Below are 15112 nucleotides of genomic sequence, written 5' to 3'. Positions count from 1 at the left end.
TCCCAGCTGCCTTTGCAACAAGAGGCAGAACTCTCAGCTTCTCCTGCACCATGCCTGCCTGGATGCTGCCATGTTACCTCCTCGATGTCCCTTTTCATTTTCTACCTCCCCTAGATGTGGTGTCGAAGTTTGTTACTTTGATAAAGTCTAACATCATTTTTAAAAATTATAGATGGTGTTTTCTTGCCACCGCTGAGAAATCTTTACTAAATCCAATGTCACAAATAGTTTCTCTTGATTTCTTTCCCCCCCAGACACTGTATAGTTTTAGTGTTTACCTTAAGAGCATGGATCCATTTTGAGTAATTCTATGGAAAATCTGAGTTGATATTTCTTTTTGGCAGCTAATTATTCAATTGTTGGGGCACACATCACTTATTAGAGAGTCTCTGCTTTCCTCCTTAGTGTACTTGACAGTCTGTTGAAAGATGATTGAGCGTGTGTGCGTGCCTGTGTGTGTGTGCATGCGTGCATATGTGCGTGTGAGTGTGTGTGTGTGTGAGTGTGTGTGTGTGTGTGTGTGTGTGTGCGTGTGTGTGTGCATGCATCTCCGACAGCACTCTGCAGTGCTGACCTCCAGTCTGGTCTTGGCATGACTCTGCTATTAGACTCTCTAGTGCAGACCCTTCTACTTGGCCCTTTATTGTCTGGCTGATATGAGCCCTTCAACCCTGCTTTGTCCCCACTTACACTGTAGGATCAGCTTAAACAACATTTGCAAGCACAGCCTGTTGAGATTTTGATGCAGGTTTTGATAGGGATTTTGATGGTAATTTTTTTGGGGGAAATTGCCATTTTAATCACATTGCTTTCCAATTTGTGAACACTAACTTAGATTTTCCATTTATTTGCACGTCCTTTCATTCCTTTTACTAATGTTTTATTTTCTTTTACTTTTTTTGTCTTCTGAGTGTAATTGTTTCTTTTGTTAGTTTACTTCTAAATATTTTATTCTGTTTTGTGGCATGAATAGGTTATTTTCTTAATTTTATTTTCCAACTGCTCATTACTACTGAATAGAAATACAACTGATTTTTGTATCCTGATCCTTTATACTGTGGTAGTCTTAAAGCTAAATGTCTTAGGCAGGCAGTGGCCTTGCACACTTTAGTCCCAGCGCCCAGGAGACAGGTGGATCTCTGCTCAGCCTGGTCTACAGACTGAGTTCCAGGACAGCCAGGGCTACACAGAAACCCCGTTTCAACAAACAGACAAACTACTGCCTCGATACACCTCTCAGAGGTCTCAGGAAGTGCTTTTGTCCAGAAATCACAGTGTTGGTCAATTCAAGCTGAACTATAGAAGGATTTCTGGCAGTTAGATAAAAGCCAGCATTCTTCAGTAACTTGTGACTAGTTTCTGCCAGTGAAAAGGAGCTATTTTCCTTGCCTTTGGCAGAAGGGACATGTGCCTTTCCACTGACATATACCTGTAGCCTTGTATCAAAGCCTCGCTGTTCTCCAGGCTGCTATACTCCCCATCCACAAGTACCTGTCATACATCTCAAAGCCTCCACACTAATATCCAGGTTCTTCTCGAATCTTCTCTAAGCCCCCAGGTCCGCTCCAACTCTCCAGCTTCCCTCCGCCAAGCTACTGTTCTCCATATCACTGCTCAATTTTTCCACACTTGGCTCACCCAGCCCCGACTGTGTTCAGTCTGCTTCTTTTTCTCTCTGCTCTGAACTCTTCCAGATGCCTCTGGATATTCTCTTTCTCTCATTCACAATGAAAGACTTCCCCCAGTGATGGAAGAGTCGTTTTGGTGGTTTCTTAATGAGCCCCCTTTCCCATATAATGGGTATGCGGGGGTGGGGTGGGATCTACTCTTGAGTGGGCTTTTGGAAATTCTTACCCAGTAAAATATGGTAGACAATATTGTATGCATCTCTAGGCACAGATTTTTTTTAGGAGTTAGCAGTTTCTGCATCCTTGCTGTGGAACTCTGTACTAGAACTGAAATTCAGAGGCCATGCCCTGCAAGGGGCTCATGGCACAGCCCAACAGAGATGTCTGTGGGAAGGAACCCAGCCCCTGTCTGCCAGCCTTTGAGTGTGCTACCCTGGCAGAGGCTCCTGCAGCATCTGACTGAGCAGCTTCAGCTGGGGCTGGTGGAGTTGACTCTGGCCTTACAGTCAGGTCTTGACTTATACTTGTGAGCAAAGTAAAAAAGAACACCTTCCACCCCAAAAAACCCCAAACAAAACAAAAACCCTCAGGTCGGATCATGTCATTGTGTTTATTTCTGTTTTGTTTTCTGAGTGATTTGTTTTCTTGAAACTCAGAGACATTAGAAAAAACATCTGCTCTCTGTGGTTAACAAACTTGATGGGGAAGACAAGAAGGGAGAGAAAAGGAGAAAAGAATGGAGGGAAGGAGGAAGGAAGAAAGGGTGTAATGAAGGGAGGAAGGGAGGGAGGAAGAGAGGAAAAGGGGAAGTCAGAAAAGGAAGAGAAGAAGGAAAGGAGCCAGGGAGAGAGGGAGGAAAGGGAGAAGGGAGAGAAAGGAAAGAGGAAGGGGAAAGGGAATTATGGAGGAAGGAAAAGAGGAAGGGGAAGGAAGAAGGGAGGAAGGAAAAGAGGAAGGGAGGGAATGAGGGAGGGATAGAAAGGAAGGGAGGGGGGATGGCTTTTGTGTTTACACTAGTTTTGACAGTCTGAGTTGAATGAACATCACAGCCTGACCACAGATACTCTGTGTATGTGAGACCCTAGGTGGGCCTTTCCTTCTTCCCCTTGTAGCCTTATTCTCCCCAGCTGTACCTATCTGGATCACTAGATTCTCTCTGCCAGGACTCAGCAGAGAGACTATGTCCTTTGAGGACCCTGCATTTAGCTGAAGGGAGGCTGCCTCCAGCTACCTGTTCTGCTTGGAGTAGAGGGTCACTTGGGGTTTCTACCCTGCCCCTGGGTGGGGTGGGGCATGTGGACAGAGTTCAGAAGTGAGGCAGAGAGCCCTCCTTCCCACCCTGCTGGGTACTGGGAGAAAGGAGGTGTGAGCAGGAACAAAGGAAGGACTCCAGGACTGAGCCTGACTGCTTTGGGGCAAGTGGGGATGGCTGGCTCTTCAGGGATTGGGGACAGAGGGTGATTCTCCAGGCTGAGGTTAGGATGCCCGCCTGGGTCCTTGGAACACTGGAGTTTCTTGGATTCCATTCCTAGGATGGAGGGAAGAAAAGGGAAGCTAAAGACTCAGGTTCTGTGGGTAGGGCCATGCCTACTCAGGCTCAGGACAGGGCACCATTCCTGTGGTCTCTTCATGCCTGAGTCTCCGTTTGTCTGCTTTCGTTGGAGTGTCCCTCTCAAACTCATGAGGCCCTGGGCTGCGAAATCCAAGGTCATGCTGGGTTTTAGCTTTGGGCATGTATGGAGTCTGTAGTCTATGAAGATTCAAACTTTTTGGGAAAAGGGGATTTCTCTTGTGGAAATTCTAGGGATAGGCATTTTAATATGTTCTTTTTTTAAAATTATTTCAGAAGATTAGAAAGATTTTTGGTCATCTATATTTTTTTTAAATTTTACTTTAAAACGTGTATCTCAGTGGCCCCTAGTCCATCTACAGAGTTGAACTGCCATCTCTAATGGGCTGCCTGTCTCTCCTGCTTTATGACATGCTGGCGAATGAACCCAGAGCTCCATGCTTGCTAGGTAAGCATTCTACTAAGCCATACCCTCAGCTACTACAGTCTAATTTTAGAACATTTTAATCATTCCTCAAAGAAACCCTGTACCCATTCCCAGTCACTTCCCATTCCAGTCAAACAGAGAGTGGTCAGCGTAAAACTTTGCCATTCAGTGGGACTGTTCTGGCCTCTTCTCCTCTTCTTAGGTTGATGCTGCAGAATCCACCTTTTAAAGCTATGCACAGGAGACCTGAACGAACGTGAGGGACTGGAATGGCTCAGGGATGGAGCGAACTCTAGTCTTCTTGACATAGTTCCTACATTAAATAAAGACCCCGTCTTTCACTGCCACCAGCCCATTGTCACAAACACAGAGGCAGTAATTTGGAGGGTCCCCTCTGAGGTCTTAAAGGATGGAAAAGGAGCACAGGGTTGTAAAGACTGAGGCGAGACCCACGTGTGCCCCTCCCTGTGATGTGCTCAGCTCAGCCCCGACATCGCAGAGGAGCCATGGGTTACTTCAGCTTTACCCTTTCTCAGGGTCATGGAGACTTCAGCAGGGGTTGTTGAGATAAGAGCTCCTGGCATCTGCTCGGTAGAGCCAGAGTGACGATGTCAGCGCATGTCATGATGGCCAGGGAACCTTGGTTGGTCCTTTTACAGCAGAGGGCCTGTTGTCATGGGAGGGGCTAACCACTTACTGGTTTGCTGTGTGTGGGGAAGCAGCTCTTCCTTCTTGTGTCAGGGCTTCTAGACTAGGCACTGGGCCTTGCCCCTGGACGCTGGTGTGCACCCTGTACTGGTGTCGCGGTGCCCTGCTGGTGGATCATTCTAGGCTCTAGAAACATAAGGTTCATGTTCCTCAGCTCTGCCTAGTCTCCAGGGGAAAGGGAAAGGAGTCTGCTTGCCAAGAGACACTGAGGAGCGGTGATGTGGATGAGATGGTAACTTGGTGACACGGTACAGGTCGAATCAAGAAGTTCTGCCTTGTCATTTTGTGGATGGACAACCTAAGACTCCCCAACAGAAGCAGTGCCTCATGAGGGGCCTCTGGCTCTACTGATGTGAAAACACTTCATACTTCCCAGTTGGGCAGTTGTCGTATTAATTAAGGGTCCTCAGAAAGAACAGAACTGATAAAATGTAAAAATACATTAAAATTGAGAGTCAGAGGCAGGCAGATTTCTGTGACTTTGAGGTCAGTCTGGTCTACCTAGTGAGTTCCAGAATAGCCAGGGATACATAATTAGAAGTATCTCAAAAGCTGCACACCCTACCTGGAGGTCAGTTATTAGCTTGACTTCCAGGATATGGTCCAATTAGTCCAACAATGGCTGTCCCATCCACAAGGCTGGATGTCCGTGCAGCCCTAGTCCAGTGCTGGAGTGCTGGCGGCTTGCTGGAGAAGTGTTGGTATTTCGTCTGTGATGGAATCCTGAAGAAGTTGGATCTAATACAGGGGCATCTATAGGGTAAACGAGCTCACCGGTATATGTGAGGGTGAGCTTACCAGTAAACAGGGAAGAAGCAAAGTTTCCTTCTTCCATGTCCTTCCATGTGGGTTGCCACCAGAAAGTGTGACCCAGATTTAGGGTGGGCATTCTTCCTTCAAATAGTCTGATTAAGAAAACCCTTCACACCCGCAGCTTGGATTTTAGATGATTTCAGATGTTGTCAAGTTGACAAGTTAGATTAGCCATCCATCACCGTTTTGGCTGTGATAATGGGACTGTGTCCCATCCACTGAACTTACTCCATCTTGTACAGCAATATGCCAGACCTGCACATGGTCCCAGTGAGACTTAACGAAGGCAAAATAGACAGAGCACAGTCCAGGCAGTACAGGTGGACTCCCATTAATATTACCTAACATCAATAGAGCCCCCAGGATTCTGGGTCAAACCTTAAGGTCTTGCTCTATCTGGAAGGCTCTTCAACCCTGGCCTGGGGTTTTCTCTTTCCATCCCTCCTACTCTTTGCTCAAGGGCCAGGCACTGTGATCTTCAATATACCTCCTGAGCTGGTGTCCCAGCTCCAGGCCTTTAGCCATTGTATACCCCTTAGGGGGCAATTGGCTTCAGAGTTCAAGTTAACTTCTTTTCCCTGGAGATCGTTCCAGACCCATGCATGGAGTATTACCCTCCTAGTTGTTCCTCAGGCTCTGAGCTGTTGAGACTTGATTGTTTGTTTCTTCCTCACCCTGGGACTCAGGGCAATAGGGCTGTATCTCTGGCAGCAGGTACAGGTGTTTCTCCCCAATAGGGGTATTAGTAAAGTGAATGGAGGTGTGGCTGCTGCCTGCCAAAATTCAGTAAGTGTTAAATGAGTGCAGGCTGAATGCAGTGGAGGTCAGGGTCCAGCCCACAGAAGGCTTTTATGAGAGGTGGAGGATGGGCCAGGAAGGTTTTGTGATAAGAGATGAGGCAAAAGTGTGGCATAAGCAGAGCGGTAGGAGACACACCTGGCTGCTTTCCAGAAATGTTTGTCCGTGTGCTTGATCTTGAGAGGGTGCCCTGGATTGAGGAAACCCTCACCCCTGCCACACATCTGAGGAGCTAAAACCCAGGCTTCTGTTGCATGTCGTTATTTGAGCATTCACATGAGAACCAGGACCGGATGGACTGGGAGGCTTCCAATAGGAGGTGATAGTTGGGTAAGGCTTTGAAGAGCACATAAGACTTCACGAGGCAGAAAAAGAGAAAAGACAGCCTGTGCTAAAAGGGTAGCCAAAAAGAAGTCATTGAGGGAAGACCTCGTGGTTGAGGAGAAAAGTACCACAGGGCTGCATACAAGGTGCTAAGCTGGATAGGTGGGCGCACTGCCAAAGCTTGTGAGGATCAGGCTATACTGTTTGGATGCTACGGCATAGCTCATTGACTCAGATACTTGTATGGTTGTTCCCCAAGCTCTCAGTGTGTATCAGGCTCTGTGTTAAGTGCTGGGCACACCCTAGTGGGAAAAATGGGTAAGCAGGGAACAGATCGGAAGGCAGAACCAGAGCAAGTGATCAGAAGGCAGCTAAGAAGGGTGTCAGCCAGGCACAGGAGTCTGGCCACAGAGGTGTGGAGGGGACAGGGAGAGGCCACGTGCATGGACTGAGGATGGCCGTGCATCACTGCTGCGTCATCAATGTGAGCAGTCTAATGTTTGAGTCTAGAGTTTATCTGTAGACAGACAGGCTATGGCAGAAGTGACATTCGGGACTTTAGAAGTGGCATTGTAAAAAAGCAAACAGCTGACCTGGGCCTCCAGCACTGTATTAGGATCCTCGAGGCCACACGGAGGAGTCTAGGGATAATTTCTGCTCGTTCTGCCTTCCAGGCATCAGGCGCAGGAGATGGTAACATGGAGGTTTCAGATGGATCCACCTACTACTTCAACATTAGCAGAGCAAACTCCATCTGCCCTAGACAGACTAAAAGATTCACTGGACTGAACCTTGCCTGAATTCCAAGGCAACAAAATCCGTGATAACAGGAAATAGTTTCTGGCTTAAAACACTAAGTTTCAGTGTAGCTTATTACCTAGGTAGGTAAGAGGAGCAGTGTGGGAGTCATAGGTGTGTGTGAGGGAGACAGGTTGGGCTGGGTGACTGAGCCATTTCATTTAGGATGGCCAGATCTAGTGAATAACTTTATTCAGGACTCTGAATAAAGGACTCTGGCAGCACTTCAGATAAACGGTAAGTTTTAGTATAAGTATCTCCCAAGTGTTGTGCGGGATGTACTTAAACTGGCAGCCACTGATATCTGACATCCAGACTCGACTGAGTGCCAGGGCTCTTTCTGTCACCCTAAATCATGGTGGAGTCTGAACTGTGAAAGTTCTGACGTAGAGGAAGACACTAGCCCGGGGACTGGGAGGCGAGAGGCCTAGACACTGACAGGCTGGTGCCTGGCGTGTACAATCCATGCTAGAGCTGGGACATGTTCTCTTTCTAAGTACCCTGGCAGCAGCCAGGGCTGGAGCCCCTTGCTGGAACCCCAGTCTACAGATGGCACTTGGAGAGGCAGGTTCTCTTGTGTCCCTGATGCTCCCTGATGCAGCGTGTAAAGAATATGGCTCCCAGTGTGGCTGGGTGCCCGGGCAGGCTAGACTGAACTGGATCCTGGTTGTCCTCGAAGATGCTATCACCTGTTGCTGGGAATCCAGATGTCTCCTATCTCCAGAGATACTGACACAGAGGCTTGGTCTGCAGAGCAGGCTGCTGATGTAGGTCAGTTCACTCGGGAGGCTGGCCCAGGGCAGCACCCAGCTGGCCCTACTCCATTAGGGGCTACTATAATAAGGCATCCACACTTTCTTCCTCTGGGCTTTGATGATCTTATGTTCCCAGATCCCAGCTAGCTAGGGCTTTCCTAGCCCTGCAGGGAGCCCATGAGAAGGGCATGTCCAGGGAGCTGCTCTGCCTTTGATGCTTCTGCCAAACTTCTCCTCAGGAAAGTGGACCCCACAGTGAACACATACAGATAGTAGCTCTCCTTAATGGCTGTCAAGGTCTCTTTCCCGGGGAGACATCTCACTCATCTGAAATTTGGGGGAAGCCTCAGGTTCAAACTTGAGCTGTGAAGTCCCTGTACAAGATGGCTCTTCTCTGGGGCTTCAAAGGAACGTTTGCTTTATATCCTCCGATGAGGAGACAGCACAGTGCTTTTGCTCCCTCTGACTGCTCCGGTCCCTGGAACATCTTTCTGCTTCCCGACTTGAGACTACTGCCATTCCACCCCTGTTTCATACTGTGTGGTGAACACCTTGTCACTTGGGTGGGCATAGAAGGGAGCCTGCCCTCAAGCACTGAGGGGGTCCATCTCAGATCTAGGCAAATGTGGTAGGAAGGTGAGAAAAACTATTACGATTGGGTGTATGACCCTTGGAGTCTAGACTCTAGAGACATCCATTGTTGGTGAATGAGCAAGTGGCCGAGGACAAGTCAGCCACAGTTTCTGAGGCTAGGCAGTCTCACTATGTGCTGCGGTCAGTGCTGCCATCTTGCTGTCTTAGAGAAGAGAGTGATTGGCAGCATCAGCTTGTGTCCCGCTCCACAGGGCTTCTTCTTGTATGGGTTAGAGCACAGCCCTGTTTATGTGCTTTTGTCTGGCACAGAAAGCATTACTCTGGAGAGCAGCTGTGGGACAAACTCTTCAACATGGCTCCAGGGGGGGGGCTGGAGTAGGTTTTGTGAAGAATGGGACATTGGAGGTGAATCTGAAAGAACAAGAAGGAACATTCTATGGGGATGAGATAAAGACCAGGCTTGGAGAAGGGCAGGAAGGGTGTAGCAGTCACTGGTTGCAGCGTGTGGAAAGTCACTGGGATTGAGAAAACTTAGCATGTCTCATCATCTAGGCTGGGGTGTGAGGGAGGATTGGATGGGGCGGGGAGCCCAGGGCTGCTGGAGGGAGAAGTCATTCTGGGGTCAGGGTGGGAAGGTCTTTGCATGCCACCCTGAGGGGTCTGGATTTTGTCCACTTGACAGTCAGGAGCCAAAGAAGGTTTTTTATTAGGAGTGACAAGGTCACAATTGTGCCTTGGCTCTGCCTCTCTGCTCTCTCTTGAAACCCAACCTCTTTTACGGAGCATTGCCCAAATGTCCCCCAACTCAAGGTACAGCCAAGGCTCTTGGGTGGTGGTGGGGTACATCCCACCTGTCCCTCCCTGATGCTGGCCTGGCAGCCCAGTGCTGACTGAGCATTTCGTGTCTTCCACCAAATCTTACAGATGATCTGAGCACGCCCAGTCTGAGTTCCCGACAGTAACACTGTGGTGCTGGCGGGAGATATTAAAGGCCACCACAGCAAGGGTTGACCTGTATCTCTGGGTCAGACCCGCTCAGAAAGGTCAAGCCATGTCTCCCTATGATCTTGCTGGATTAGATTTTAGCCCACTAACTTCCACAAAACCAGCCTCTTTCCCTGCAAGCTGGCGGTTTTGGTTGGCTTCCTTCTCTTCCTCCTCCTTTCCCTCCTCCTCCTCCTCTTTCTCTAATATTGTTTCTCTGTTGCTCAGGCTAGCTCAAACTTAATATGTAGCCAAATATGATCTTGGAATGGCCTACCTGCCTCTACCTCTGAGTGCTGGGATGTGTGCCAGCATTGCCTCGTTTATGTTACGCTAAGGACCAGGATTTTGTGCATCCTAGGCAAGCACTGGAGCAGCTTAGCTATACACATCCTGAGCCCACTGCTCTGCTTTTATGTTTGACAGCCAGAGCTGTATAGAGGCCAAGATGAAGCACAAGAAACAGAACAGAGGGGAGTCTGGGTCTTCAGGGTTCCTGTAGAGGTGGGAAATGTTTCATCCAAAGCCCCCAGGAATATGTAAAACTTCAAAGCCTCTTCTGTCTCCATCCTTTATGAAGGGGAAACTGAGGCCCAGAGCCAGAGAAACCAGCTCAGACGCCTCCATGTTTAGTAGCAGAACCAGACTGATTCTGTGTAGGGAAATTAATGGTGCTGGACCTGGCAGCTTCAAAAGCTGCTAACCTCACCTCCCAGCCACCAGAAGCATGTCCAGTCTGAGAAAGTCACCCTGAATTTTAAATATTCTGAGTAGAAGGGTAGCCACCCTTGACCTGTCCTTGGGGCACCACTTGAAGAGGGCAGCTGGGTAAGAGAAGGGTACCCTTCTCTCTGTCTCAGCTGAGCACCTAATTGGTGCTGTGTGCAGAGGCTACAGGCGTCATGAAAGAGTCCTGTGACCTTTGGAGAAGATGGCCTCTTCAGCAGGCCCCTTGGCCTCGGAATTTGATCGCAGAGCAAAGCATTCTGGGCAAGCAGGAAGTCAGGAAGACGTTCCAGGAGAGAGGCTTGAGATAGTGTCCAGAAAGACAAGAAAGAATTGAATAGTCTGGGGCAGGGTTCTGAGTGCAGTTAGCTCAGGTTAGCTCAGGAAATAGTGAGCCTGAAGCTGGGTGGTCAGTGCTTTATGCATGGATTGGGGGGTGGGGATGAGGTGCTGGAGGTCTCTCTGAGACCAGGTTGACTTGCACCCTTAGTAGTTGAAGTTCACCAGTGCAGGCTTTTGAACTGGCAAAAGACTTGTTTGAATCTGTGTTTTAGACAGTCTTGAAGCAGCTGACTCACAGTAAGTAAGGGCAAGAGGTGGGGAGATTGCTGCAATAGCTGGGGCAAGAATGAATTGATAAACCCTGCAGAGGTCAGGTGGCAAGACGAAGTCACCGGATACCCAGTATGAGCTGGAGTCCAGTCCTGTTTCTCCTGGCTGAGCCCAGCAGGGGATGTAGGTGGAGGTTGGAGCAAGCTTCAGACTTAGGGCAGATCTCACCGGTGCTAAGTCATGGGCTTCGTAGTGGGAAGAATACCAGTAGCCAGCGTGTGGATGTCAGAAGGTATGGTCCAGCTGAGCACACCATCTAACAAAGGTGTAGGTCAAGACAGGGGTGGACACCATAACCATTGGAGGAGGCAAAATGGCAGTGCAGAGAGAAAGAGAGCAGCCTCCTCTAGCCTTGACCTTTAGAGGAGAGAAGAGGAATGTCTACAAGAGATTAGGGATGACCAGAGAGGCAGGGAGTCAGGGCACAGAAACAGAATAATGCATCCATCCCAGCAGCCCCAGATGGGAGGGTATGGCTGCATAGGTACTTGGTGGATGGAGACATGGAGGGCATTGGGTGGGAACATGAGGGAAATCTTAGTGGTAGTGGTTAAGTGTGGGGAGAGGGGGAGGAGGCTCTGACCTCAGGATGAGCCAGATGTCAGGATGTCTGGGGCCAAAGGAGATTTCTTTAGCCAGTACTACTGAAGAGTAACTGTGTGTTGAGAGGGAGTAGGGCACAGAAGAGGACTTTATAATTTTGATGGAGTTGAGTGTCTCCAGGAATTGATAGTCCTGACATAAGGAAAAACAGTCAGGGAGGTAAAGAACCCACAAGGGAGATAGGAAAGAGGCTGTCAGTGAACACTATGCTCAGGTTATGTATGGGTTCAGCCCAGCCTGGAGCCTCCATGTTGACACAGCCCCGAATCACTGTTCAGCCTGGTCTGGGTTTATGGCTGGGAGGGGTGTGGTTGGTGTAGTTTGCAGAAAGCACAGCCAGATGAGTGAAGAGAAAATGGTGTAGTGAGGATTCTAGGGTGCAGGAGAATGTTCCTCAATGACTAAACTATCGGGACACTTGGAGAATGAGACCAAAGAGCAAATGGTTGAGGTTGAAATAGGAGACACAGGTGTGAAGGGGTAGCCTGGTCCAAGATGGGCCATGGACAAGAGGTGGCCAGTAGGGAAGAAGGTCCCTGGAGAGCTAATGGTCTAGAGACTCCATGTATCAGGTGGGCCATGTGGATGCTAAAAACCAGCAGGTGACATTAGGCTCTCAGTAAAGGACAGAGAGTTGAGGCTGTGGCCAGGGAGAGAGAGGCAAAGGGAAGGTGGGGTGCCTTGTAGAAATGTGACAGGTGACACCTGGCTTGAGGGGAAACTCCATCCTGTGGAACTAATGGTATCTTGGTCCAGAAACTGATCCAGGATGTTAAAGAGGCATGGAATCAATTGGGGGGCCCACAGGATAGAGGATGTGTCCTCAAAGGAAGGAAGGTTCTAGAAGGGTCAGTGGGAGGTAAGGAAAGGAGGGTAGGTAGGTCAGGCCTGGAGGAACAAAGAGCAATGGGGAGGAGGTGATTAGAGGAAGGCACAGGAGTGAGAAGCACGGCCAGGTTCCGGGAACAGTTAGCCAGATGCACAAAGACAGGAGGAATGGTCAACAGGGGGAAACCTGTTCATTCACCAGTCTGTCCGTCCGTCCATCTATCCATCCATGCATCCACCTACCTACCCACTCATCCAGCCAGCCAGCCAGCCACCTATCCACCTACCTACCCATCCATCTGTCTGTCTGTCCATCTATCCATCCACCCACCCACCTATCCATCCATCCATCCATCCATCCATCCATCCATCCATCCATCCACCTACCCATCCATCCGTCCATCCACCCACTTACCTACCCATTCATCCATCCATCCACCCGCCCACCTACCCATCCACCCACTCGTCTGTCCATCTATCTGTCCATCAGTCTGCCTGTCCATCCACAGACACATCCATCCATCCATCCATCCATCCATCCATCCATCCATCCATCCATCCATCAGTCCATCTATATCCATCCACAACTTGGAATTTCTGTGCCACACATGTATCTTTTGTGTGTAGGATCCATTCATTCATTCCCAATCAAAACACAATTCCTTACTCACGGAGCTTGCATTCTTTTTTTTTTTTTTTTTTTTTTTTGGTTCTTTTTTTCGGAGCTGGGGACCGAACCCAGGGCCTTGCGCTTCCTAGGTAAGCGACGGAGCTTGCATTCTTGACCGAATGTAAGGGTACAGGCAGACAAAACGCCAAGCACGATAAGAAGGGTACCAGATGGATGATGAGGCTGGGACAAAAATAAAGGGCAGAGGAGATGAAAGATCTCACCTGGCTTGAGCCCCTTAGGTGGTTGTCACCGTCCTCCTGTCCTGATGTCTCAGTCTAGGGCTTGGAAGTGTTGCTGACATGCTAGGCTGCCTCCACCATCCATGGGACTCTAGGTCCAGCTTCTTTATGTCCTTATGTGGATATGGGGTATAAAAGAACCTGTCTTATAGCAGGTGCTGTGCACTGCTCCCTGTTAGCATCATCTTTATCTAAGGTCAATTAGGAAAGGGTGGGGAGAAGGTCTTGGGACCAGTAGCCCTGCCTCTGCCTGTCCCTGCTGCTTCTCAGTCTGCTGACCCAGCTGGGGAGGAAAGAGCTAGGTCCCCCACGGTGCCATGCAGGCCCATGCCTAAGCCGGAGGCATGTGACATATTGTGGCCTGATGTGGTCTGTTTCCCTCCTGGTGCAAGACATGACTCAGAGGGCCATGCTGGGGAAATGCTTCCTCAGGCATGCCCACCTCATCGCCCCTGCTTTCTTTTGAATCTTTGAATCAGACTTTATATCTGGCTCTGCCATTCACTGGCCTTATTTATGCAGAAAAAACGGCCCCACAGTTCCAACTTGCTCAACAGCCCGAAAGATTTAGCTTTGGCCCGCAGAGGGAAGGAGGTGCGGGGTGGGTTCCCAAACGAGGGGAGGAAAAAGAAAGAAAGGGGGGAAAGAAAGAAAGAAAGAGAGGAAGAAAGAAAGAAGGAAAGAAAGAAGGAAAGAAAGGAAGGAAGAAAGAAAGAAAGAAAGAAAGAAAGAAAGAAAGAAAGAAAGAAAGAAAGAGCCATCAACAATCAAAACAATGTCCTTCTCCCTGTCTAATCTGGGTAGCTTTCAGGGATGGGGTAAGCGTTTCCATAGTGGATCCCCCCCTCCGCCCCCTCCCGGGCTGTTTTCACAGGAAGCGAATCCTGGGGCGTTTTCAATGTGCCCCTCGAGGCAGAACAATGAGGCCCTTGAAGCCTGGGATCCTTGCTTCCTCCAGTTATCCCGAAGCAGGCGAGGGAGGCTGCGCGAAGGGGACCCCGGGACCTACGCAGGGCCAGCGGTGGGGGAGGGCCCAGCCTGCAGGGTGTCGCCGAGCCGCCCGGGGGAAGCCCGGCAGCCAAATCACAGGTTGGGATCCGCCGGTGGTGCCGAGGTACCCAGCCTTTAACCGGCTCCCCGATGAGGGGCAGGGAGGGGAGGAGGCGACGAAGATCCAATTACGGCTGCTCCCGCCAGGTCGCCCGGAGGTGGCGGCGGGATAGGGAACAGAGAGCCTCGGGCAGGCGGGCCTGGGATGCCTGGGCCGCAGCTCCCGCCGGGCCTCAGCTGCCTCATTGTTTATTGTGGAGCTGGCCTCTCCCCTTCCCGTCCTCTCCCGCCCGCCTGCCCGCCCGCCCGCTCTTGTCCTCCCTCCTAGAAGAAAGAAGAGCCAGTCTGTGGAGGCGAATGAGTCATGAATAAACAAACAGCGTAGGGGGGAACTGTCACTCCGAGCTGACTTCCTGGCTGCGCTAGGCTAGGCGACCTCCTGGCGGGGCCCAGAAGTCAGGCAGGCTGCGGCTGCGCAGAGCGCATCACACAACCCGGATTTGTCTCCCTTCCACTCTCAATCCCGGGTGGGGTGCCCAGGTCCTCCATTCTCAGGCTTGTTCTTAGCCACAGTGAACACAAACATTTTGCCTTAGCGTGAGTGGGACATGGTGTCCTTGTATGGTGGAGTGAGCCAGGTTGTAAATGCTCTGCCCTGACATTTGACAAAAGCGATGCAATCAGTCAACCCCGGGTTTGCCTGCTAGCTTAAGACTCATGCTCAGAGAGAGAGAGGGAGAAAGAGAGAGGGAGAGAGGGATGGAGGGATGGAGGACTCGTGCACACAGTGTGTGCAGAGAGATATAGGGATGTGTGTTACAGATACTGAAACTTAAGGGAGTGCACATATGGAAACACAAGTGCTTTTGTGCGTGGGGTGTGTGTGTGTGTGTGTGTGTGTGTGATGTGCATGTGTGTGGTGCGTGTGTGTGTGTGTGTGTGGTGTGTGCATGTGTGTGGTGCGTGTGTGTGTGTGTGTGTG

At 50.0% G+C, this 15112-nt stretch overlaps 1 long non-coding RNA gene across 2 annotated transcripts; it reads right to left on the bottom strand.

Moving 5' to 3' along the window:
* Positions 1 to 917: 917 nt before the first annotated feature.
* On the bottom strand, positions 918 to 14659 carry LOC120097392 (uncharacterized). 2 transcript variants are annotated; one of them, XR_010058529.1, is made up of 3 exons: positions 14090 to 14659; positions 13063 to 13193; positions 918 to 3156 (listed from the first exon to the last, which is right to left on the bottom strand). It is a non-coding gene; the product is annotated as an uncharacterized LOC120097392 (long non-coding RNA). The 2 variants fall into 2 exon arrangements; XR_005494758.2 differs by having other exon boundaries at positions 935 to 8826.
* Positions 14660 to 15112: the final 453 nt, after the last annotated feature.

Source organism: Rattus norvegicus, chromosome 16 (genome assembly GCF_036323735.1).
Source record: "Rattus norvegicus strain BN/NHsdMcwi chromosome 16, GRCr8, whole genome shotgun sequence".
Lineage (NCBI taxonomy): Eukaryota > Metazoa > Chordata > Mammalia > Rodentia > Muridae > Rattus > Rattus norvegicus.
This window is presented reverse-complemented; position numbering and strand designations above follow the sequence as displayed.